The sequence below is a fragment of the Petaurus breviceps genome, unplaced genomic scaffold, assembly GCF_028583685.1.
Source record: "Petaurus breviceps papuanus isolate PSGF00001 unplaced genomic scaffold, PetGlider_PUasm1.0 76, whole genome shotgun sequence".
Lineage (NCBI taxonomy): Eukaryota > Metazoa > Chordata > Mammalia > Diprotodontia > Petauridae > Petaurus > Petaurus breviceps.
This window is the reverse complement of record NW_027186473.1, coordinates 57,367,259-57,392,388: the sequence shown is the minus strand read 5'-3', so window position 1 is coordinate 57,392,388 and position 25,130 is coordinate 57,367,259. Positions and strand designations below refer to the sequence as shown.

Genomic DNA, 25,130 nt, shown 5'->3' with positions numbered 1-25,130 from the left:
GCAGGTTTCAGAAAGCTAATACCCAATGACTTCTCCCCATATGAATCATACTCCTCCACCCAAGGTCCATCTCTTCTGTAAATCCCAGTCTCACTGATTGCAGGCCCCAGAAATCTCTTTCCTGAAATATTTTCTACTTTTTGGACTTTTGTACTTCATTTTATTGTTAGTTATTTTTCTTTGTACATACGATGTCTTTCCAGCCAGATTGTAAATTCTTTGAAGAAAGTTACTGTGTTTTATACTTCTTCATATACCCAATAACATCTATACAATTTCACATGCCTCAATAAATAAATTAACCTCTTGATTAAAGTCCCTCACAGTTGTCTCATTTTATATAATAGCATTATTCCTTCAGAGTTTGTATATGAGCATTAAAAAAAATGATTTCCCATTTGCATTTCATTATAATTTTAGATAAAATTTTCTCTCCCTATTATTTAACTTAAGTAGCTTTTCCTTATCCCAGCTCAACTGAAGATGGATCTAAATGTATTATTGCTAAAATTGGTGATCATGATCCTTCATAACCCAACAGGTTTTTATCCAACTAATATTTCCTAACATTCAATACTCCGTGTCAGTTAGACATGAATATACTTTTCTCATGACTAATTTTTATTTCCTCATGATGTTTCCTAGTGACCTTCCTCTCCCCATTTCCCAAATTGAGCAACTTCTTTTAAGGTCCAATTGCATGCTTTCCACCTTTGTGACCTTGAGACAAGGCACTTCAACTTGCTAAAACCTTCCTTTCTTTATTTATTTAATGGGAGTTGAACTCTATCTCTAAGACTTCCTTCCATTCTACATCCTCTGATAAAAAGCTATTTCAAGTTGGAATCTCTGTGGACTGGGAATTCCTGAGGGCTTTTGCATTTGCCTCGGAAAAAGTGACTTGTTTTAGGTGGGAGTGGACTGGGAGGTAGGCTTATGTGCTTAAAGAGAATGAAAAATTTGGGTTGGACTAGATGACTCTTAAATTCCTGACACTGAGATTCTGGGAAAATTCATAAAACAGTTAGTTGTGAGGCATTGTATGGGGTGTTCTAGAAGGACTAGCACCTCTGATGTGAGAGCTTGCTGAGCTATTTTCAGGACTTTGATATCCTTCCAGCAAACCACTAGGCTTAGCAATCAATTCTCACCTGTGGTTCCAAGAAACTGTAGCATGTGCAGTGGCCACACCCTAGTAAATTGTCTTGGGAGGCAACCAAACCAGGTTGAGGGTAACCAGCTGACCTCAAACCTGTTGGTGAGTTAGGGGGTGTCCACCCCAAGCATGTGAAGAAGTTCTCTCAGCAAAATGAATGGATGAAAACAATTTTTTCTAGTAGCTATGAAGGTGGCTGAAACAGGTACCATGGTGCACTTAGAGCTTAGTCAGGATCCACTTTGATCACTCTGGAAGAGAGAGTTAGACCGACAACTTTGTGTGACTGTGCTTCATTTAAACCCAATTTAGCACCTTGTGATATCATTGATCATCTTCAGAAACAAATGACAACAACAAAACAATGATGAAATGATGATTTGAAGAGAGGCCAGTAAAAGATTGCTGGAGAGTACTGAGGGTGTGGAAAGCTGATGTTATCATGAGTTTGCATTGTGTCCAGTTAATTTTTTTTCTCTTTTATTTCTTAAGTAATAGCTTGGATTTTGTTGGTTGTAGAGGATGGTCAAAGAATTGAGGGACTCTAGGACTTTACAAGTGTCATTGAAAAGACCACTATGGGCAGCTAGGTGGTGCAGTGAATAGAGCACCGACCCTGGAGTCAGGAGGACCTGAGTTCAAATCCGGCCTCAGACATTTAACACAAAAAACTAGCTGTGTGACCTTGGGCAAGTCACTTAACCCCAATTGCCCTACCTTCCCCCTCCAAAAAAATAGAAAAGACCCCCTAAACAGTGGTTCAGGCTCCATGAAGAGACAAAAGAAGGAGGGGAACAAATGGACTTTGTGATCAGTCAGAAAAGAGAAATTTTAGGGTTTAAGGTCTTTGAGGCAGATTGAAGATAGGTATATTTGTGTGACTGAAATGAAGTAGAGATTATGAGAGTTATGGTTGGGGTCAAAGGTGAGGGTGAACTGTTTAGGGATGGGTTTTAATGGTAATATTTTTTTAAAGTTTCAAGTGATTTAGAACAGGAAGGAGAGATCATCTTGCCAGCTCCTTCATATTTCGGATAAGGAAACTGAAGCTTATAGAGATAAAATTACTTGCCCCAGGTCACACAAGTTAGAAGTGATTTGAACCCAGGTGACCTAATGTCTAATTCAGCATTCTTTCCACTGTGGTTTCATGATGTGTGGAAGTTCTAGCTAAACTAATCTGATTTTTTCAGTAATTCTTGAATTACAGTTCAGTGTTGGTGTTCCTTTCCCCAGTACAATTAACTCATCCCTCTCTCACCCTGGATGATTTTTGTTCATGTTCTTCCATAGGTCATCCAAATTGCTAGAGACCTTTTGGGGCTTTTTACATATTTATTGATATAGTAGAGTACTTGGATTGTCAACTTATTGTGCTTCACATTTGCCATACAAGTAGTCCATGCTCACACATTTTCTAAATGACATCTTGTTGGCCACTTCTTGCTCATAAGCTGTCTATTAGAATTAAATGTAGGGTTTCTTAACCCAGGCTCTTCAGATCCTGAAAGGATCATGAAGAGATTTCAGAGGGTGCATGAACTTGGATGGAGGAAAAATAACTTTTATTTCAATAAAAAATAATTTTCTTTTATGCATTTAAAAGCATTGTTTTGAGAAGGGTTCATTTGGCTTTACCAGACTGCCTGCCAAAGGAGTCCATGACAGAAAAAAGTTAACAACCTCTTGCTTAATGAGTCCCATTTTGACCAAGTTTTTTCTCTGTAGCATTTCTAACTGTTGAGTGAAGAATGCCATATTTAATGTTTTATCAGCACTTCCATTCATATGTTTTTCCAGTATACTATAAAAATGTTCCTGAACTGGATCTGACAGTTAACTACTTGAAAAAATTGTATTGTTGCTTTTTTTTTTTTTAACTGGTGAGAAGACTCAGATACTCTTTTAGTTACTTTGTTAGGCAGAATTAAGTTGTATTAAATTGTGAAATTTCTACTTGGGGGACCTTACAAATTCATGTGTAATATCCTAAGTAAAGTCGTATTTTTAAAATAATTTAATTTCTAATATTTCAGCATGTTCTTGAATCTTCACTTAACTGTAATTTTAATATATAAACAAGTCAAGTACATTATTTCCTTTCTTGACCCCCCTTTTTAAAAAACCCTTTCATTTTTAAAATTATGGATGTTTTCAAGGTAGTGTTTTTGTAATTAAAATATTTTTTATTTGCTTACTACCTTTCTTGTGAGGCTTAGTTAGAGAATAACATGACATTCCAATTTTAATGAAGAAAAATTCCCTTGGGATATTGGTTTAAAATTTTAAGAATTGAAGTTCACGGAAAAAGGTGAAATGTTATGAGATGACTTGCCTATTCTTTGGTTCTTAAGCTGATATCTGTCGTAATTGAAACTAAGTAAGGGGTGGCCAGGTGGCTCAGCGAGTAAGAGCGCTGGCTCCAGTGTTGGGATGACCTGGGGATCGAATTCAGGCTCCTACACTTAGCACCACACCCAGAAATAACTGGCTGTGTAACCTTGAGCAAGTTATTTAACCCCTATTGCTCATTAAAAAAAAAAAGCTAAGTAACTGTAGTTGTCTTTAGTAGATTAAAATTTTTTTTAATGCATTAGATAGATGCTGCTATAATATACTGCTTTCCAAAATGACAACTACCTGGATAGTTCTTAGAGATCTTAGAATCTCTCATCCTCCTATTATAATGAGAACTCCAACATAATAGAGGACAGATTCTATTTGATCTAGAGAATATTGCCCTAGGGTATACTGTCAGATTTTTCTGTACTAAAAATTATGTTATCCTCTTTGGTGGTGCTCAGAAGTAGGACATAATGATAAAGAAGTATCAACAAAACTAAAATATTAAAAAGTTATTTCTGAGGGGAGAAAATAGCAATATAGGATGGGCAGAGATCAAAGGTGTTAAAGAAACATTGGAGAGGTACTTTAGAATGTCATTTATAAATTGCAGGAGGAATGATTAAATATTAAATTAAATTAAAATATTAAAAACATTAAAAATAAAATTAAAATAAATAATTAAAATATCTAAAATAGTCCTTGAAATTCAACTAGGAGTTTAAAAATGTCTTTCAAATATTTTTGAGGATGATATTTTGCAGTTTTCCTCATAACTTCATGACAGATCCATAGACTTTGCTGCAAGGGAACTAATGCTTTGGAGACTTTCTGGAAGAGTAGAAAGAGAAAGAAGCAATTTTGGTTTTTCTTTTTTTTTTTCTTTTTAGAGGGCAATGGGGGTTAAGTGACTTGCCCAAGGTCACAAGCTAGTTTTTGTGTTAAGTGTCTGAGGCCAGATTTAAACTCAGGTCCTCCTGACTTGAGGGCTGGTGCTTTATTCACTGTGCCACCTAACCGCCCCCAATTTTGGTTTTTCTAAGGAAGGTTAACCAGCTTTCCACAAGTTGCATAAATTTGAAAATAATCTGAAACTCTTTTTAATCTGCTTATATAATGAGGCAGAGTTGAATTGTAACAGTGCTCAAGTTGCAGTTTTTTCTTCCCCAAATTCTCCTCATTCCTTTACAAAACTTAGATGTGGCACCCTGACATGGAGTTACATCACATCTAAGTCTGAAGGTCAGATAAATTCAGCTGTGATACAAGAAAAAGTGTAAGGTGACAAATTCCCTGAAATCTAGCTTTCAAGCGCAGGTAAGGAGTCGTTTCCAATTTTCTCCCTTATGTGATGAAATTAGATCTCATTGGCATCTGTGCACAAGGAAAATTTGTTTGGGTCTAGTTGAAGGTATTTGTTTTCTAGTAGTATTATAATTTTGGTTTGCTTTTAGAACCCAGGGTAGAGATAAAACAGGTATAAATATTACTTTATTTTCTCAGTAGAGTATTGTGCTTGTCTTGGACCATAAGTCTCAAATCAAAATTTCATTATCATAATGTATTATTTAGACACCTTAATTGTTCCCTCATTAGAAGCACTCTAGATTTTAAAATAGTTTCACTAGGTCTAAAGCATGTTTTCAAATAGTATTATTTACTAACCTCTACTACTTGGTGCTGGCAATAAAAAGACAAACATGAAATAGTTCCTACTTTCAGGGAGCTTTTATTCTTTTGTGAGAGATAAATGTACATGTAAGTATATTCAGAATAAGAACAAAAATAAAAACTAGATGGTTTAGGGATGGTGAACACTTTTGGGAGTGGAGGGAATCAAGAATCATGTACAAAGTATCACTTGAGTTTCATGTGGAAGGAAGGAAGAGATTCTAAGAGGGGAAGGTGAGGAGGGATTCCTCAATAGCCTGAGGTTTTAAAAGATATAAGAACTTGAACTGATCAAGAGTGAAGTTTAGAGATTCTGTAATCTATCTCCCTTTTTTAGAGGCCAGAAAATTGAGATCCAGAAAGCTGAAGTGACTTCTCGTTGGTTACACAGATATAAGTGATAGAGCTGGAATTTTAACAGTTCTTCTGATTCCAAATCTGAAGTACTTTCCATGGCATCGTGATGCTTCTTCCCTGCCTCCCATCTTCAATTTTTTTTCTTTGAATAAGAATAGGTCCTCTTCTATCCTGTATCTTTCTATCTTTGCCTTGAAATAAGAATGATGAAACTTTTTGCATTCTCATATAACACTGATAGTTGAATGTAAACTGCCCCACAAACATTTCTTTCTGGTCATGCAAAAATAATTTGAAATATATCTCCTTCCCCCAATTCTACCTGATCTTCCTTTGTCAATTTTCTGGTTCATGATTCTTCAAAGAGAACCTGAGACTTGGAATGGCAGATATTTCTTTGAGGACATGAACAGTTTTAGATTGAATGAGATTATTATTTTTTTAATGCTTACAGATCTGAATGAGATTTGTTTTGGTGTTGCTTCATTTTAAATAGAATGTAATACATCAAAATGTAAGTCTAATTTTGCCAGGCTTTCAAACTAGGTTTAGGAAGTACTGGGTTGGAAGTGAATGAGTGCTGCCTTGGAGATCGGAAGACATGCTATGTATCCGGTTTCCAATAAATAGTTTCTTGACTTAGGGTGAGTTACTTAACCTCTTCAGACACAGTTTCTTCATCTGTAAAATGAAAGGGATTAAACCAGATGATGGGCACAGGAGCCCTGGAAGTAGTACCACTCTTCAGACTACTGATCCTACTTTCAACTCAGCCCTTTATAGCTATCATTCAGGTAAATAACTCTTGTGAAGAAGGGGTTCTTGTAGTTGTCCTTCAGAGGACTATCTTCTGTGGAGAATGGGCCAGAAATTCTAAAGCCAGTTTAGCTGAGAAATGGGAGATTAAAATTATCACTACCTCCTTGACTACCATCTTTCCTTGGATCCTGATGGAGACAGCTCAGGACCCTGAGTCCAAGAGCCTTGAGAATAAGTTGATTCCAGTCCAGTGCCCTCATCCATCACCTTGGAAGCAGCCCCTATGGAACTACTGCCTGGCAGTTGCTCCTGAGGTGCTACAACCATAGCTAGTGACAAACCAGAAAAGAGAGTTCTTGCCACTGAAGTCCTCAGTACTGTCAAATGGCTCAACATCAAAAACTAATACTTTATCAGTGGAAATGACATTAATAAGAGGCATGAACATCTGGCTTGCCACTGTACCTGAAGGATCTTGGGGTTTCCATCTGACATCCAGATGAAACCTTTCATGTGCATGTTATGTCCCCCATTAGAATGTGAGCCTCTTGAAAAGAGAGGCTTTCTTGCTTTTCTATTTTCAGTGCTTAGTGTAGTACTTTTTACATAGTAAGCCTTTAATAAATGCTTCATTTATTCATCCCAGTCATTCAGTATAATGTAATGTACAATAGTGATGCATTTATAATGCCTTAACATTTGCAAAGCTTGTTTGAGTTTCACAAGTACCTTGTGAGTTGAGTACTATCGTATTCATTTTACTGGTGAAGAGACTGAGACTCAAAGGTTAAGTGACTTGTTCTTGATCACAGAGCTATGCTTGACTCCAGGTCTCTCCTAACCATTCTTTAATGGAAGAAGTATAAGTCTTGGAGACAGGAGAGCTAGGTTTGAATATATGTGGGCAGGTCTCAACCCATAATTTCATTATATGAAAAAGGGAATAATACTTGCCAGGGTTGTTTTGAGAATAATGTTTTGTAATCCTTTAAATTCTATATTCATATATTTGTTATTATTATGGAAAGGGTTAAATTTTCTTTGAGAAGATATAGAAAATAGCTTACATATAGGAATCTTTAAAACTCAATCAAAAAGATATGACATTGTAAATTATTTCATGAACATTTTATTTTTTATGAGAGAAGTTGGGTTGGAAGTTCTATGTTACAGGGATACTTAGTGGGGTGTCTTAGTAATTTGAGGAGCTTGGTGTTCAAGTCATCATCACCTAAAATAGAGATGCTTTTGTACACAGCAGGTGTAGGAAATAATCAATAATCTATTCACTAAGTCATTTCCCAATTTTAGGTTCTTCTTCCTATGTTTTCTTTCCTTGCTGAATTAATATGATTGTATTTAGACTTTGCAACCCAGAATTTTGACACTGATAGCATGTTTGATAATTCAATTAATAAGCCTTTTACAGTCTCATCCTTAAGGCTGTGTATTCATTTTAGCTGAAATCTCTTATTGCTCTTTATTACTGCTTATTTATACCTCCACGAGGAGGAAAATTGGGGAAGCAGAGAAAGTAAAACTAAAATCTTTTAAATATTATTTGTTTAACAATTCATCAGTATCAGCTAAGTATTATGGTAGGCAAGCCAGCGATTATTTACCTGAAATATACAAGCCATTTTACCAAGTCTACTGCAAAACAAAAATAACAGAACTTAAAGCAGACCTTCTTTTGAAATAGCTATTATTATTTGTTTAGAGTCAGTGTGGTCTAGTGGAAAGAAATCTGAGCTTGTATTGGGTTGAGTCTCAGTTCTACCATTTATTTTGTTTTGAGACTTCCAGTGGAGTATAGGGAGGCAAAGACTGGTTCCTTACTACTTACCCAAGTCTCACAAATAATGTGTAAGAGCCAGGATTTGAACTTAGGTCCTCTGACTAAAAACCTAATGCTCTTTCCACGGTATTATGTTATCTCCTCTCTTTTAGGAACTGTTCCTTTATATCTAGACTTTCTTTGAAACTTCCACTCACTACTCCTCGTTTTGGCCTGTGGGAGACAAAACAAGTCCTTTCCCTTATGAAAGCCTTCTGTATATTTCAGATATTATTAATCAGTCTAAATATCCTTATTCCCCTCATGTAATCTTCATATCCATTCAGATGCCCACGTGAATTCTTATAAGCTTCTTAATCCCCTTCTTAAAAGAGTGGTGCCTAGAACTGAAAAAAATACTTAAATTGAGTTTGAACAGAGCAGAATACAATAGGACCGTTGACTCTCTAATTCTGGACACTGCTTCTCAGTTCAGATTAAGATTTCATTACTAGTTTTTTTGTTGTTTTTTTTCATCTATTAAACTGTTGGTTCATGTTGAGCTAGTAGTTGAGATTTACCCCCTTCCCTCCCTGTGATCATCCTTCTTTCCATTTGCCAAATATTCTCCACTTTGGTTTCATGGACTCCCATCCTTTTGGGTTACCAGTTCTCAATGGAGCTCCTGTTTATTTCCTCTTGAGGCAGGATAAGACACATCACCAATTTTTCCCAGATTAAATCCATAACAAGTTCATTATCTTCTGTCATAAATAAGATACTTGTTTCACTATGGAAGAGTTCTTTAGTGAACACCCCTCTTCTCACTAGGTTATGAGCTTCACTTTCATTTCCTCAGTTTCAGTCCTTTTTGTTTGCTTGTTTGATTTTGTGTTTGTTTTTTGTTTGTTTTTTGCTTTTTGGAGGGGGGAAGGCAGGGCAATTGGCGTTACATGACTTGCCCAAGGACACATGGCTAGTAAGTGTGTCAAGTGTCTGAGGTCAAATTTGAACTCAGGTCCTCTTGACTCCAGGGCCATTCACTGCGCCACCTAACCTCCACTGCTTGTTTTTTTTTTGGCCATCTCTCTTTTTCATTTCCTTACCAAGAGACTTTTAGGAGTTATTTTTCCTTAGTTCTTCACCCATAGACTTGATAAGAGTATATCATACATTCCACTCTGTCTTCTATATTACCCATCCCTATTTATCCAACCATGAAGTACTTCAATTAACCTGTAAAGGGCTTATTAATGTTAGTCCATTATGTTTCAGGCTTGCTTTTCTACATTACTTTTCCATTTCTTTAAATTCTGCTTTCATTTTTATCGTCATGATACTTTAAAAGAAATTCTCCCAATAACCATTTTTTTTTACTCTTAGGTCTGTCCTTTTTAAAAAAAAAAAAGAAAATCACTAGAGATGGAGTTATTTCCTGGGTGGTTGTACTTAATAGTTTCTTTTGTTTGCAAGTTGACAAATTTTTTGCATGCCTTTTTTTTTTTCCTAGTGGGATCTTCTCACAGTCCTCTTTTATCTAGCTTTCATCTTTTTTCATTGGTAATCAGGCTCAGGTTTGAAGAATATATAATTGTGAGTTGTATATTGAACTGTTTTACTTTGTGGAATAATACATTCCATTTCCTTCTGTGACTTCTAGTGGGTACATAATCTTGTATTATTCAAATTTCTTTTGCATTGTGTTTGAAAGTCTTTTTCCTGGCTACTTGCAGAATTTATTATTCATCATTGGAAATGTTAAATGTAACTACTACATATCTTGTGGTTTGATGTGTGTGGCTTTATTCCCAGTGTGAGTTGTCTCTGTACATCCTCTCTTTGAGGTCAGTGGTTTTTGCTTATATAGGATCATATGTTCTTTTAATATTCTTGCCACTTCTGTATTACACTGGAAATTTTTCTAATCTGCTAATATTTCTTTCATGGAGGCATTAATTTCTGAACTTTTTTTCTCTTTTAACTTCTCTTTTGAAGTAATCTGGAATATCTTCTTGTTGTTCTGTGTGCTTTTGGAATGCCATAGGTTTTTATACTTCACTAGACCTTGGCTTTCTTTCTTTTGTATTGTAATATTTAAGAGAACTTTTCTGTTTCTTGGGAAATTTAGTACTTTATACTGGGACATATTTACTCTGAGCATGTGAAGACATTTCCTGGCAGAATGGGTGGTTGAGAATACTTTGTTCCAACTGCTATGAAGGTGACTGAAGCAGGCATTTGTGGAGCACCTAGAGGTTAGGCATTGAAGATGCCAAGATCATCTACTGCATCCCAGGTGATCACTAGTTGTCTTGACTTTTGCCTTGCCACTGGATTCAATGACTGGAGGAAGCGGGGGGGGGGGGGGGGGGGGGGGGGGGGTAGGGAGGGAGAGAGAGAGAATTTTCTTTTTTTTCTCATCTTTAATGTTTTAGTCTTTTTTTCTTATTCCTTTGGGGATAAACTTCAGAGTTGATTTAAACTCCCACATTGGAAGATTTCTTTTTCTCTGGCCTTGCAGGCCTAGAAGGATAGGGCTGGTCTCAATGTATTTCAGTCCTCTTTCAGGCCTGTTGTAACCTCTCACACTGGTTGTCTGTCCCAGTTTCTTCCCTGGTTCATATGCTTTCTCTAGCATTTTTTCCCCCACAGTATTGGGGGAATTTTTTCTTTGTATCCCAGCACTTATCAGAAAGCCTTCCATGTTGTAGGCCTTAATAAGTGTTGAAATTGAATAAAATATTTGAAAGTTTGTAGCTGCAAAATGCTTAGAAAAAATCACAGATCTAATGGATATCCTCCCTACTCCCTGGGGGTAAAAAAAAAAGAAAGAGGAAAGAAAAAGGTGATCAAGAGAACATGCTTCATTGGAATAGCTTTCAAAAACCCAAAGTCACCTCTATTCTAGGATGAGATATCAGAATAGAATTTAGTAGCGATCCAAACTTTCAGAAAATTTCTAAGAGGATCTTCACTACTTACAGTCTTGTTATTCTGATAAAGATCTTAATTCCTTGACGTCTAATAAATTTAGTAGTAGAATTTAATCTGGGGGGACTATTCTATTTATATGACTTGCTGTCCATTTCTTTTGCTTCTTTTGAAATTAGGAAAAAAAAAGAGAAACCACCTAGTTGATCTTGGATTATAACAAATATTATGAGAACAAAGCACAGAGATAACTCTGTCTTATCTGTGGCCAAAAAAAAAACCAATACAGCTTATTGGTCATACCCATGATCTTGCCATCACCCACAAGTGTTCAACTTCTGGATTCATGAATTTTGAAATTCTTTTATCTGATCATAATCTGATGTCATTTTGCCTTTCCTTTTGCTTTGCGCCCCTTAATCCTGTTCTTTATCTTCATTGTGACTTCCATGCCTCTACCCCCCCTAAGTTCTATGCCAGCAAATAAGTTCCAACACTCTTGCATTGGTTATACTCTGCTTCCAACCCCATCTTGGCCTCTTGTTGAACGGATCCTACTCTAAACTGCTCTCTAGGTCTTCATGATACCTGCTGTCTCCTGGCTCTCCTACCAGTTCCTACCTATTCCTTTTTAATATCCTTTGCTGAACCTTCATTTAGATCATGCTTACCAACCATGATTGTCTCCCAAACCTCTGTCCTGGCCTTTCTTCTGTTTTCCTTTGTACTATTTCACTTGAACATCTCATTAGCTCCCAGGGGTTCAATTATCATCTCTATGGTAATGATTCTCAGATCTGTTTGTTTATCCCTAATCTCTTTCCTGATTTATAATCTTATATCTCCAACTATTTATTGGACATACTGAACTGGGTATCTCAAACTGAATGTCTCACTGACATAACCTCAGAATGTCCAAAACTGAACTCATTATCTTTCTTCCCCGACCTTCCTTTCTTTCTAAATTTCCTATAATTCCACCATCTTCCCAGTTACCCAGGATCACAATCTTAGTTTCAACTTTAAATCCTCATTTTCTCAAGGTTGGAATCTGGAATGTAGCATGTGTTAAAAAGTGTAACATTAAACAAGACTGGAGAAAGATAGGATAGAGTGGATGCAGATTGTAGAGATCATTTAACATCAAGCCTAAGGTTTTTATACTTTGTCCTCAAGGCAATAGGTGGGCTATTGAAATGTTTAAAATGTTGTCAGACATGTACATTTAAAAAAGGATTTTTCTCCCCAACTGTGAAAGACAATGCTGAGAGATCAATTTGGTGACTATTATAAATAGTACAGAGGTAGTAAGGGAGTGTTTATGTAATTTGTTAGAGTTGGATTGAGGTGCACAAGATATATTGGAGATAAATTGATGGGGCTTAATGATTGACTAGATCAGAGAGGGAGATAAAAAGAGAGATAAGGGGAAATAAGGGAAATAGAAAAGTCAAGGATAATTCCGAGGCAATGATCCTGAGTGACCCAGAAGATAGTTGCATCTTTCCTAGTCATAGGGATTTTTAGAAGAGGGATAGTATTGGTAGAGAAGATAATTAGTTCTGTTATGAACATTTTGAGTGTGAGATGTCAAGTATATATTCAAGTTGGTTATGTGAAACTGGAGCTTAGGGGAAAGATTAGGTTTGATAAAAAAGATTTGAGAGTCAACTGCATAGAAGTCATAATTGAGACCACATAGTAAATAAAATTGGCCAGGGAAAAAGCAAAGAAAGAGAACGTGACCCATTCATATATTCACACACAGGGGCATAGATAGATAATCATCCTACCAAGAAAATGAAACCTTCAGACAAAGACATAAATCAACAGAGAATAATTTCATGAAAGCCAAGGGAGGAAAGTATTAAGGGGGAAAGGATGGTTTTGAATATCAAAAACTGCAGAAACTTAAATTACGATAAGAAAAAGAAAAGGCCACTAAATTTCACAGTTGAGATTACTAGTAACATTTGCAAGAACAATTTTAGTTGAATAATAGAGTCAGAAGCCAAATTGGAATAATCTGAGAAGTGAGTTGTTTGTGTGACATGGTGTGATTATTTCTGGAGTTTGGCAAGGGAAGGGAAGAGAAATATGGGGCAGTAGTTTGTGAGAATGATAAAGTAATGTGAAGATTTAAAGATAGGGGAAAATTCTCTGGACCACAGTTTCCTCATCCATTGTTTGGACCAGATGATCTCTAAGGCCCTGAAATCATTTTTGTTTTTATACATAGACATGTCCAAAATCCCAGAAATGAGCAAAATAAAAAAAGCCCAACCTGCTAAAACAGTTTACAAAGTTCATATATAAAATAGAGTATGTATTTTATTCATAAGAAAGTCCATCAGTATCTTTATTTGCCTTACTTTAGAAGTAGACTATAAACCTAATCAACTTGTCTATTTTTTCCATATCACAGCATATTAGAAGAGGAAGGTATTTTGGTAGATCATGCACTGATAACATAAAGAGACATCCAATAGGGAGATTGAACCTGAATTATAAGGAAGTGGACAGAAACCAAAAACCAGGAGTCTCATGCTATTTGGAGCAAAGCATATCGTTTCTATATTGATCTTGTACCACCAATAAAATTATTTTGTTAATACATTAGAAAACAGGAATGGATATATAATTTTAGCAAAATGTTCATCTAAATTTGTCAAAGGTATATAAAATTAATCTAGGAGTCAGTCTTCAATTATACAGAAACTTCTTGATGTGTTTATTGAAAACTTAATGCATTCCATCAAATGAGAAGTTACTATATGGCAGACCTTTAAAGATACTCTATAGTGAACTCTTGGTGTATTCTACTGAATTACAAAATGTTTATGGCTACCTACAGCTCTGCTTGGGTAATGAACATACCTATGAAAAGATAATTAACAGTAGTAAGTAGTGTTATTTGCTTTTCAGAGAAAGGAGAAAGAGAACAGTGAGTGATCTTAGATCGTAGTTGGGAGTCACCAAAATGGTAGGATTTAAGCTAGAATTTGAAGGATAGGTGGTATTTAGATGGATTGTAGGATCATAGATTTAGAGCTTAAAGGATCTCAGAAGCCATGTAGACCTTTTTTTTTTTCTTCCTTTTTTGGAGGGCAATTGGGGTTAAGTAACTTGCCCAAGGTCACACGGCTAGTGTGTGTGTGTGTGTGTGTGTGTGTGTGTGTGTGTGTGTGTGTGAAGTGTCTGAGGCTGGATCCGAACTCAGGTCCTCCTGACTCCGGGGCCCGTGCTCTACTCACATGTAGGCCATTTTTACGAGTGAGGAAACTAAGATTGAAGTATGTCATATAGTAAGTGGTAGAGCCAGAATTTAAACCCTGAGCTTCTGACTCTAAAACCAACACTCTTTCCACATAGATTAGACACTCATAGCTTTTTACTGCAGGCTACTTTTACAGCTGAGGTCACTGTATCCTGAAGAGATGTAATTACTTGCCCAAGTTGCTAATTTTCTAATTTACCCTGTTGGAATAGCTTTTATATAACACTTTAAGGTTGGCAAAGCACTTTGTGAATATTATCTCTTTTTATTCTCACATCAACCCTGGGAGATAGGTGCTCTTGGTGTCCCTGTTTTACAAATGAGGAAACTGAGATGACATAGGTAAAGTGTCTTGATTAAGTTCACACAACTAGAAAGTGTCTAAGGCTGAATTTGAACTCAGGTCTTACACCCTCTCCTCTGTACTGTCCAGCAATTACTTACTACCTATAGATATATCAACTTTTATTTTTTTTGGAGGGGAGAAGGCAGGATAATTGGGGTTAAGTGACTAGCCCAAAGTCACACAGCTAATTTTTTTGTGTTAAGTGTCTGAGACTGGATTTGAACTCAGGTCCTCCTGACTCCAGGGCTGGTGCTCTATTCACTGTGCCACCTAGCTGCCCCAAGAACAAAGCATCTTTTCCCAGAGTGAAAAATGTTTAGGCTACTGGATCAGCTTAAGTCCAGTTCTTCTGACACATGTGTATGTGCATAGAGTGGGGTGTAGTAAGGAGGCTCTGAAACACCCATTGATGTAGGACAGGTTCAGAGATAGTGGAGGAAGGTGAAAAGCTTCTTTGTGTTATGTAATATGATGCAAATGGTTGTTAATTCTTCTGTAGTCACTTGTGAGCCATTGTATATACTAATGCTTTTGATTTGATTTGATTTTTTCCCTTTCTTAAAATGTTTATGTTCATTTTGGATGGAGAGATGGGAGATAATACCAATTGGAAGTCAGAATTGATAATCACTTTGATAGCTTGAATCAGCATTTCATTTTAGGAGTTGGGAGGATGCTTAAAATTAAAACTTGATAATTCTAGCCCTTCCAGATTAATGCTGAATATACCAGAATTAGTAGCTTTTTTGGTCACAATTAAGGTGATTTTTCAAGATATTTTTACCTCTTAAGGGACTCATTTTTGTGATCCTTTTTCCTTGTATAGAAGATCCTGAAAAATGTGTATTCTGTTTTATAGAGGTAATAATTACTTAATAAATCTGTATTTGGTAATCACTTATTTAGTACTTTATGTACAATCATATGAGAGAAGTGCCCACATGTGTAGAAGTATGTCTTGTGGTTGGCATTTTTTCTGAAAAGGAACTCAAATAATGAATACCATAATAATTTAAAAAAAAATATATATATATATATACCCAGCTCTTTCAAACAAGAATTTAATAGCTAATGATACTTAGCATTTATATATTCTTTAAGATTTACAAAATACTTTATATATGTTAGTTCAATTGATTCTTACAACAACCTTGTGAGGTAGATGCTATTATTGTTCTCATTTCTCACTTGAGAAATGTGAGGAAACTGAGGCAGACATAAGTTAAAGTACTGACCTGGGTCACACAGCTAATGAGTGTCTGAGGCAGCATTCATGCTTGGTTCTGTCTGTTCTTAAGTCCGATGCTATATATACTGTGCCTCTGAGTTGCCTAAGTTGTCAGATATTTGTAGATGTTTTGGGAGTTAAGATCATTATTCATCTAGGACCTGTTTAAAGTATCATAGATTTAAAGCTAGAATGAACTGTGAAAGTCATGTAGCGTAACCCCTTCATTTTTACAAATAAGGAAACAGCCCCAGAGAAACAGCTTTTCCAAGACTGCAAAGGTAACAGTCAGAACATGAACCCAAGAAAGTTCATCTGACTTTAAATTTGCTACTTTTTGTGCTCTACCATACACCTGCCTACTTCCTGTTTATGGGGATGTGAGTGTAGCTTGTTAAATATTAGCATAGATCTCATTAGGAGAAATTAGGCTGAGAGATTATATGAGAGGAACTATATTCTTTAATCATATCCGCCCCCAATGATTTTTCGTATAATCACCTTTGGAAATGTATTCATAAATAATCCTTCAGCTATTTCCTATACTAACAATTTTTTTGAACAAATTACTTTATTGTGTGGTTAGGTTCATTAGTGCAGCTAGGTGGTACAGTGGATAGAATGCTAGACATGAAGCTAGGAAGACTCATCTCAGACTCTTACCAGCTGTGTGACCCTGGGCAAGTCAATTAACCTTGTTTGCCTCAGTTTCCTTATCTGTAAAATGACCTGGAGATGGAAATGGCAAACCATTCAAGTATCTTTGCCAAGAAAACCCCAAATGGGGCCATGAAGAGTTGGACACAACTGAAAAACAAAGGCTCATAGGAAGTCAAATAACTTTCCTTGAAATAGTTGTGGTTGAAATAGTATGCCTATGGTAATTTCTGGGATGGAGTTGGGGGACAGTTAGAAGAATTTGGAATCTTTTCTTGAATCATTCTTTAATAGCCCTTTCTTTGGTTTTCTTTTCCTTAATTTTGAATTTTTTGAATTCAAATTTTTTCTGAAAAGGAACTCAAATAATGAATACCATAATAAACATATATATATATATATATGTATATATGTGTGTATATATATACCCAGCTCTTTCAAACAAGACTTTTATAGCTAATGATACTTAGCATTTATATACTCTGAATTTTGAATTCAAGTTCTGACAATAGCTTATTCTTTAGAGCAGTGAAGACAATCCCATAGACTTTCTGTCCTTCAGCTAAGCTTAAGGGTAGCTTTGGTAGTGCTTATTATTTGTGTATGAATTAGTTTTCCTGAATCTGTACTTTGTTAGATCCTGGACCAAAAGTTATAGCTATTAAGTCAGACATTTTAGATCCTGGACCAAAAGTTATAGCTGTTAAGTCAGACAAGAGCCACAGGTGTCATCCCTGTTATTGTTTGTTCTTTTTTCTGGAAGAGGACCATGACATTAGGAAAGTGATGCCATGACTTGTAAGTGGGGGAGGGCTGTGCAAAATCACCAGCTTCACTTTCTCCTCTGGAACCATTTGAATCCAATGGCAAGATATACATCAGGACAACTAGAGATGTCCCTGGATGCAGGGGGAAAGCTTGACCTTTTTAAGCTAAGGTCTTTTCAAGTTCTCAATTTGTCTGAGGCAACACCCATTCAGTGACTGAGGGTAGGTCAGAAATGAACCAAGGAAGGACCTCTTACCTAATCAAAGAATCCATCTGTGAGGGGAAGACCACAGGGTTTCTGGCCAAAGTAGAATCAATGAATTTATATTCACTTTGAGACATCCAGGCCCAAACATGGGATCCATTATTGGCCAATCAATGAGAGCCAGAGTGAATTGGATTTAAGGCATGGTCTTTAAGAAAGAAATCTAGCCTGTAAACCCCAAAATATTTTTCTAGGTTTCAGCCATTAAAATTTACACTCCTTTGGGCAGAGCACCAGCAGGTAAGGATATGATATCCTATGGGGACAGAGGAAGAAGAAAGGAAGGGAAGGAAAAAGGAAAGGAAGAAGGGATGGAAGGGAATAAGGAAGGGAAAAGAAGGGAGGGAGGGAAGGTAGAATGAAGAAAGGTAAAATAGGAAGGAAGGAAAGAAGGAGGGAGCTGCATCACCCAACTGAAACTGGCCTCAGTTGGGTCCTCAGTGGGGTATCTCGGCCTACTCACAGGCTATTATTTGTCCTTTATTCTCAAAGAGGACCATGACATCAGGAAGGTGATGCCATGACTTGCAAGTGAATTGGATTTAATTGAGGAATCTGCACTTTATTAGGTCCTGGACCAAAAATTATAGCTAAAAGTCAGACAAGAGCTGTGCGTATCATCCCTACTTCCGCAATGGGTAGAAGATACAGAGAAGTAGATTTAATTTAATGGGAGTCTTTTAAACAGAGACTGGATGATAACTTTGTCAAGAGTTTGACAAGAGCCTGTTAGGTGATGTAGTGGATATGTGCTGGACTTGGAAGAGTCAGGAAGACTCCAGATCTTGCCTCCAACACTTACTATGTAACCTGGGCAAGTTACTTAACTTCTGTCTGCTTCCTTATCTGTAAAAAGATGATAATAATAGTTCCTACCTCTCAGGATTGTAGTGAGGATAAAATGAGAGAATGTTTGTAAAGTCTTTTCAAACTTAAAGTACTATATAAATGCTAGGTATTATTATTATTGTCATCATCATTGTTATTATTACCATTGTATTATAAAAGGGGTGATTGTGCAGGTACAGGTTCCAACTGGAGGGCTTCTGAGACCCCTTGCAAATGATTGCAGAGTTTACTATCCAGACTTTTCAAGAAAATAGCCATTTATATTGAAGGGGTCTATATAATTTTGGAATAGAATTAGTAGAGCAGCCATTAGTAATACTTTAGATATGAAGATTCCAGCTTCTGCTGTTTGTTAGGTTAGGGTGGACTGTGGGCAATGTGTTTTGTGTTTTCCAGGTCATTTTTTTCTGGGAAATTTTAGTAGAAATTTTGCGTTTACTACACTTGAAAGAAGAGATCTTGGGACCATCTAGTAGATAAAGTACTTTATAAGAAGGAGAAAGAGTTTTAGCCACTCCCCCCCACTCCTTTCCCCCTTCTATAACACCAGTAAAATCTATTTTTGTAAACTTGGGCATACTGCTTAACCTTTGGGGAGAATCGCTCGTCTCATTTGTAAAAATAACTTGTCTGCTTAAAAGTAGTGGGATGAATTAGGTTGAAGAAAGTTGGAGGAAAAAAAAGACTGGCTGAAATAATACTTGCCTTGAAATATTTGAAAGATTGTCACCTGGAAGGATTAGACTTATTCTGCTTTGCCCTGGAAGGCTGAACTAGGAATAAAATGTGAAAGTTTCAAAGAGGCAGATATGTGCACCAGGTAAAGAAAGTGTTCTTCACAAATAGACTTTTCCAAAAGTGAGATATTGTAGTCTGTTTTTGGAGGTTATAACTTTCCTGCCACTGGAATTCTTATATTTGATTGCCATTTATTGAACTAAATGTCCTCTGAGTTTCCTTTTAGCTATGAGGCTGAGAGCAGATGATCATTTGAGGAACGTTTTAGCACCAGAATCGATTACGTATATATGCATACATATATTTGTGTGTTTAATTCTGGTACAAAAATCACCAATATCATTTCCTTTTGGAATCCTTCATTTAAAAAAAACTGTAATATCCACAAGAAGTCTATATTAACTTATAAATAGTTTTGGTAATATTAAATTCTGGCCATACCAAGAGTTAAAAGAAAAGAATTCCCACTTAAGAGGAATAGTTTTTAGAGGACTTGGCTGCATAATTAAGATATGTGTGTGTGTGTGTGTGTGTGTGTGTGTGTGTGCGTGCTCATGCATATGCGTGACCACACATACTCCATTTATTTCATTGAAATTATGACCTGAGAAGAAAAGCACCATTTATTAAATGTCCAGTTTGCCTCCATCTAGTTATGATATTTAATCTTTTTATCCTTGTTATTTTCAATATTACTAAACTTATGTCTATCTTTTATGTTCTTAAACTGCCTTGAAGTTTTTCTGTAAAGTTTACATATTCTGTAGATGAAGTCATTTTTCATATACTAGTTCACTAAAAAAGTTTGTTTCATAATTCTATAAATAGCTACAATTATGCAGATGAGGAAAAATTATCATTTTCCTTTTTAAATTGGGGAATTCTTGGCACAGATATATTTGCTAGTTCAAGACTACGGTATACCCATGGTAGAAGTAGGAACTAGATCATGCTACTTTCTGTAATAACCAAGCAATCTTCATATGTCTCCTATTACAGTTAGAGCTGATTTTCTAATAAATACGAAATGTCCAAAAGCAACCTTTTAGTCTTTTAGCTAATTGATAAACACAAAATGGAGTGTTATGGACATATTTGGATTTCTAAGACAGCTCATTTACTGGAGAACTGATAAAGTTGCCTGTGTCAAGTTGGAAGGAATAAATTTATTTCTCTATACTTTTTAATTCTGTCCCATTGGAAAGAGATTGGAATAATTTTGTTTCCTAGCCATTGGGGTCATGCAACTGAGGTTAATGTGATTCATGAAAAGTTCAGATTATACTATTTTAATTGTTAGCTGGGGGTCATCATGAAAACCCTAGAAATATTTAAAAAAGTGTAATCTTTTAATGCCTTTATAAATTTTACAAAAATTTATCCTCTTACCTTAATTTTTGAGTAGTTTTCCCCTTTTCTCTCGCAGAGGTTCAAAATTAAAGTCATTCTTTTCTGATCATTTGACATACTTAGCATAATATTTATGTTATATAAAATTGCTAGTTTTTTGTGCCTTTTTTTTGGAGGGCAATTGGGGTTAAGTGACTTGCTCAAGGTCACACGGCTAGTTTGTGTGTTAAGTGTCTGAGGCCGGATTTGAACTCAGGTCCTCCTGACTCCAGGGCCAGTGCTCTACTCACTGCACCACCTAGCTGCCCCCAAAATTGCTAGTTTTAATATTCTGGTTTGTGTATATTTATATTTTTGTGAGGGAATTGAAATATTTTCTAGATTCTGGAATTTTGGGTTAGAAACCTCGGAGTTATGACCTTACACAATTTACCTAAATTAATGTTATTTAGTAAAATACCATAGGAATTTTGTAATCCTTAATTGGCAAAGTAAAAGTAGTAGAAATGTATTTCCTCAGGACAGATGAAAGTTTTGTAATAATGATGTGACTTTTTAAGCTACATTTTGTGGATGTGGAAATGTACTAACTGTCTATACTCATTGTCACATGCATTTTAAATTTTAACATATCATTCTGCTTTTGGTGCAGAATGTCTTTTTCTGCATCTGATCTGGCACATTCACCCACCACCCCCTTTCATCTCATCTCCCACTTATTGTCAAGGAAAAAAGTATGTGGCATCTACGATGTGGAATTAATGAATTCAATATGTCTACTAACCAAATTCATGTTCTTGCCACTGAGAAGAGATAATTCCTAAACACAAAAATGGCCCGAATTTCTGGGGTGAGCAAAAGGTGGGGAAAAGAGGGCAGTCAAGTTGATTTGAGATGACCAGGATCTATTTCAAGTATTGTAACGTGGCATAGCATGGCACAATTTGTATTTTAGTATTGTGGTATAGTAAGGCACAGTTCATTTTTCCAATCTTGTTCTTTTGTCTGTGCAGTGTGGCCTACTGGATAGGGCACTCGACCTGAAGTCAGGAGATCTGTTCCTAATTCTTCCACTGATTTGCAGTTTGACTTTGGGCAAGTAAGTTTCTTTGACTTTATGTACCTATTTGCTCATGGATAGAATGGGTCTAAACAATACCAGTTCACCCATTCCCAAACAATAGAACTTATGAGGTTACATCTTCAGAATATTCGAAATTTGGAAAACTTAATATTATGCAAATATTACTTCAAAATACTTCAAGCAGATTGTTATTAACATAAGAGAAGTATAGAAAAAAATCATATCACAATCTTTTTTAGTAAACATGCCATTTATGAAAAGTTGAACTTAAATTATCTAGCTCAAATCTTTACAAATTGTATGTTGTAAAAATACAAATAAATATTGTTGATATTTATAGGATCAAAACTCATGTTTACAATAATACTTAGTAATAAGACCTTTTTTGTTTGTTAAATTTTTGGTTACTTACATTATTCACCCAGTATCCCAAATATTGAAAGTTTTTAAACTTTTATTTTCTACCCTGGCTACTGCATATAGATCATGTTGAACAAAAATCAAATGGCACAAAATTTGTACATAAAAATGAAATAGAAAGAACATTTTATTTTTTGATGAAAGGAAGTTATCTTTAGTTAGCTCTTTTTTAATCAAAGTTTTTATGTTACATAGCATCTTCTTATGTTGAAAGTAAAGGTTTGTGGGGCGGCCAGATGGTGAAATGAATTAGAGCACTGGCCCTGGAGTCAGAAGGACCTGAGTTCAAATACGGCCTCAGATACTTAACACAAAAAAAACTATCTGTGTGACCTTGGGCAAGTCACTTAACCCCAATTGCCCTACCTTACCCCTTTAAGAAAAAAAAAAGCAAAAAAAAAAGCGAAAATAAAGGTGTGGAACTCTTGAACTGCTTCAACTCTTCTGAAAGGATTTGGAATTTAACCCTGTCATTCTCTAAACTATGCATTGACTCAATGATACCACTATTAGTCATATACCCCAAAAATATTAGAGAAGGAAAGGACTCATATGTTAAAAAATTAAGCCTTTTGTTGTAGCAAGGATCTGAAAATAATGTTCTGTGGCCATCACTTAGGGAATTGACTGAACCTATTATGATATAATAGGTAATGTAATATTTTTGCACTATACTAAGTGGCCAAAAAGATTGAGAAAAGGGGGGGAAACCTGGGAAAATTTGTATGAATTGATATTGAGTGAAGTGAGCATGAATATAGAATGAAACACTTTCAGATCCTGCCAATGTGTTTAATTTTTTTAAATTAAAAAAATTTTTTTTGCTTTACTTATTTGTTAATAGGGAGGGCTTTTGCGGGAGTGAAGTGGAAGGGAAGTTGTGGAGGAAAGTTGAAAGTTGAAGCCACATTTGACTATGTGGCTTAAAACATGACAACTTATGACTAAGAAGTCAGTTTGTTTTCTGTACTTGTTACTTGGGTATCAGGTCTCTTACCTTGTTGGGGTTTTTAAGACTGTAAAAATGTGCATTTCTTTTGTAATATGCCCAGTTTAAAAAACAAGTGAGGAGAAAATTCAGAACCATATCAAAGTTGGTAGTGCCACATTAAATTTAATATATAAAATGAGTTGTATGTAATATAGATTCACAGTTTCTTGAAAATAAAATTTTAACTGAGTTACTTATCAAGGGAGCCACCTCTGAAGGTGTTATGCAGCATAGTGATTAAACAAATTAAAAGTATTTAGCATATAATCCACCTGTTTTCAAATGTGCTTCAAGACTCACAAGTTAAGGAAAGTGTAAAACTGAACAAGATAAAAGTTGGGTTAAAGTAACAGTTACCGTGTAAATGTGGCTTAACTTTGAAACGTTGTTGATTATGTTTCTTCAGCAAACATGACTGATCTCTATCTAACGCACCCCCTCCTTTCGTCTATTGATAATCTGTTAACCTTGCCCTATAAAATGTATAAACTAAATTATATGCCCTGTACTCCTGTTCTCTGTTTTAGCTACATTTTTTTGCTTTTTTTTTTTTTTTTTGGAGAGGGGAAGGTAGGGCAATTGGGGTTAAGTGACTTGCCCAAGGTCACAAGCTAGTTTTTGTGTTAAGTGTCTGAGGCACTATTTGAACTCAGGTCCTCCTGACTCCAGGGCTGGCGCTCTATTCACTGCGCCACCTAGCCACCCTACTATTTTAGCTACATTTTGTTAATTAGACTGGTAGTTATATTTTAATGAATGAGTATTTGGGGTATAGACTTCTTATTATGAAATGGTCTTTTTAAATCTTGTGATTAGACAAGATTCTCTGTCTGATTAAAGAAAATCCTAGACCTCAGACAGAATCTTAACTTTCAGTAGTTAATCTCAGTTGTTTGCCACCAATCCTTGAAATAAATCTGTTATTCTTCTCTCCATCACTAACTATTCAAATGATGGGAACATGGAATGATTTTGAATTTCTGATCATTATCTTTGGGTATAACCCTTGATATATTAACTGAATTATTTTTCCTTCTTTAACTTATGATTAAGAAGTCAGTTTGTTTTCTGGACTTGTTATTTGGATATCAGATCTCTTACCTTGCTGGGGTTTTTAAGACTGTGTAAAAATGTTCATTTCTGTTGTAGTATGCCCAGTTTAGTGAATTATAAACTTGTCAGACATGTAAAACTTGGGGTTCTAAGACATGACATGTCAGTTAGTAGCTGGCAATAGTTAACAGAAGCCTCACATTACTATAGAATCTATTATTTTAATGCTATAATTTCTAATTTCTTGTATTCCTAAAAAAGAATATAGTTTGTTTTTATGTTTAAAGAGTGTATTTGAAGTAGATCTAGTACTTCGTTATTTTTAGGTATTTCTGATAAATGTCCTGCATTTTTTTGAGGGTAACAGAGGAAATTCAGAGCAGTACCACTTAATGTGTGAGTGACCATTGAAGAAATCTCTGTACCTTTTGTATCCTCTTCTGTAATATGAGAAGGTTGGCCTAGATTGCTTTATTTCATATGTATTTATAAATGATAGACACTGGTTTGGCCCTGGGAATACAAAGTAAAAAATTCCAATCTTTTCCCTAAAAGAAATTGCATTCTAACTGGGTTGGGGGGAAGCCAATAGGGACAAGGATAAGTAAATAAAAAATAAATAAGAGAGACAGCTTGGCAGGCTTGATAGAGTTAACCTCTGGAAGGTTTAGACCCAAGGTTCAAGTCTAACCATGACTCCATACTGGCTCTGTGTGACCCTGGGCCAGCCACTTATCCTCTCTCCAGCAACTCTCTTAAGATTTAGTTGTAGAGGGGCAGCTAGGTGATGCAGTGAATAGAGCACTGACTCTAAAGTCAGGACGACCTGAGTTCAAATGTGGCCTCAGACACTTGACACTTGACTGTGTGACCCTGAGCAGGTCACTTAACCCCAATTGCATTGCTCCCGCTCCAAAAAATATATAAGATTTAGTTGTAGGGTAGACGCAGTCTGTCTTTATAAGGGGATTTCCTTTCTCAGAGTTCCTTACACTAATGGCAGCACAGATCTCACCCTTTCTCTCTGTCTCTCTTTCTTCCTTTCTCTTTCTTTCTTTCTTTCTTTCTTTCTTTCTTTCTTTCTTTCTTTCTTTCTTTCTTTCTTTCTAT

The 25,130-nt window shown here is 35.8% G+C and overlaps 1 protein-coding gene across 6 annotated transcripts in view; it reads left to right on the top strand.

The window, feature by feature from the left end:
* FBXW7 (F-box and WD repeat domain containing 7) overlaps window positions 1–25,130 on the top strand; it is a 290,838-nt gene that overhangs the window by 130,064 nt on the left and 135,644 nt on the right. For 3 of the 6 annotated variants that reach the window (XM_069105542.1, XM_069105541.1, XM_069105543.1), the window contains one exon: window positions 21,486–21,571. The exons of the other annotated variants lie outside the window; for them this stretch is intronic. The gene's annotated coding sequence lies outside the window, so the exon portion shown is untranslated. The remainder of the gene's footprint in view (window positions 1–21,485; window positions 21,572–25,130) is intronic. 6 annotated transcript variants of the gene reach the window in all.